A 2,513-nucleotide genomic window follows, 5' to 3' on the forward strand; every position below is an offset into this window, starting at 1 on the left:
GTTGCCTGGAAGAGTTTATTTATCCGAAATTCCTCAATATACTGCCGCTCTACTCATAATTGTTCCATTTTTTTTCTTTGCTATGTCTTTTTGACAGCTGAGACCGCTTAAGCAGCCCTTACACGTGACAATATTATTGTCAATTGAACAATCCAATCAGCGTGGTCACCACGAGATAGCGTTATGGTGATTGTTTTGACATATCCCATGTATTTAGAAAAATTTTTGACAAATTTTTCAATTTACTTGAGTTTGAAAGAACGCAGATGGCAAAACCTTGCTAATATGGGTAAGAAAAACGATTGTTCACGTGTTGTCATCAAACATATGATTTCAAATTGTCCTATATTCGTGACAATCGCGGATGAAATTTGAAATTTTCAGTTCACATACAGATTTTATTTAGATGATAAAACATGAGTAAATTGACTAGTCATAAAACTTTTGATCATAATTTATCAATTAATCTCAAAATCCAACCTAAAAAACAAAGAATATCCCAGATATAAAAACAGTACCCAACCTCACTTCTTCGAATTTGGTATTTCATGTTACGATTTCTCCATAAATATCAATCAAACATACCACGGAAAGTTACTGAATCATTAATGATCGATTTTTTTACCAAATTTTCACACGTTTTTGTATGTTAGTATTCGATTCATAAGAAAAATAAATAAAAACCCTGCATTTTGTTCGAATCTTCAAGCGAAATCTGAAAATTATCACCATCGCTTAGTTCAAAGCTCGCCACTCGGGCAGCGCAGCGATCGCAAAAGAGTTGGTTGGATTCTTCAATACCGTCAATCCAATTGACTTGGTAACTTGAGTCCGCATTTTTCGAACAAATCAAGCGTTTGAAGCTTCAAATATTGCAACTGAACATTGAAACATTGAGAGGAGAGTTCATTGCACATATTTGATAGTTTCTTCTCTGGAGAGAAAGTATTGTCGGATTGATGAGCAGTTTTGATTTTTTGACAATATTTTCGTCAATCCAATGAAGTTTCCATTACACGATCAAAAGTATTGTCAATACTCCTTGTATTGACAATAATATTGTCTCGTGTAAGGGCTGCTTTACGGTCCATCTCGCTAATTGTCTAAGACAAGACCTGACAACTGGCTTCTTATTCTTCCTTCCGAATCATCCTTCTCGTCATTTTCGCCCTGTGGAATAAATACCAACGTATCGGCTACAGTGTAGCCATATTTACAGATTTTTTTTAATGACGATGCTAGGAAAAAAATATTACATTTAAATTTTTAGACTTTAGGTTTTTGATTTGAAATAAACATAAAACATGTTTTGGTGAATGCATTTCTTTATTATATATTAATGCTTAAAACAATTAATTGAGCTTTGATGACAAAACACGAAATATCTTATGTTGAAAAAAATTGAATCCATTGTTGACGTATTACCGGATCTTTTGCAAACCGGAAAAAATTAGGTTTGGATAGAAATGCTTAATGCGACCACAGTGTGGAACACAACAGTTGATTCTTCTCGTAAAACTAAACGCACTTTCGAGTTTACACTAATTTAACAAATCTTTTGTCGTGAATACGACTTACTTTACTATGGGGCGCCTTTTCAAAATTTACCCTCTGAGAGAGTGATAAGTTTTTGATCGTGAATATCTCATGTTATATCTAATGAATCAACATAATTCTTGCTACATGCCATCGGAAATATGATGACAATTTTATAATAAAATTTTCAGTTCTGTGGCATATTCTCAAATAGTTCAAAATTAAACTTTTCTGAAATGTTTGGTATAAACGAGTATCATAGAAGATAATTCATAAGGCGCGTTTGCCTTTCTCGTATTTTGAAAGCTCATAGCTCAGTGATCTGTAGAAGGATTTATATAATCTAACTACCAATAGAATCGAAAATTTTTAACTTGAACGTGTATTGCAACAACATTGAAGTTTTTCAATAGTACACTATTGAAAAACCTGTTTGATTTAACCCATGAAAGCACCAGCCAATCAGAACGCGAGATGTCTGAATCTATACAAGAGCATTCATATAAAAGTTGAGTGATTCATTTTTCCTACCATTTGCTGAGCAACTGTTCCCGAAACAAGACACGCGAGAGCAACATCGAGGACCTGTCGTCTCACTGTTTCCCGATCTGAATGCACGAGACACCGTCAGCACAATGACACCGAAAATCGGTAAAAAAAGGCAGCCAAAAAGTCCAGCAAGGCCCATTGCTGAAACAAGACACACACGAGAACCATATCAGATCTCAATATTTCCTACCAAAAGATTAATCAAGATGGAAGCTAAATTAATTTGCACCGTCACTAACACATTCAAATACGAACGGCAATGGGAAAGCGAAAGTGATGATTTTGAACACATCTTTATACTAGTATACAAATATGCCGTGCGAAACAGAGTTGAACAAATGAAAGAGATGAACAAATGTTTCCACTTGATTTGCGCATTCTACTTTCCAGGCGTTTCAGAACTGGCTAAACTTAAAGCAATTCTAAAT

This window comes from Malaya genurostris, chromosome 1 (genome assembly GCF_030247185.1).
Source record: "Malaya genurostris strain Urasoe2022 chromosome 1, Malgen_1.1, whole genome shotgun sequence".
In the NCBI taxonomy this organism is placed as follows: domain Eukaryota; kingdom Metazoa; phylum Arthropoda; class Insecta; order Diptera; family Culicidae; genus Malaya; species Malaya genurostris.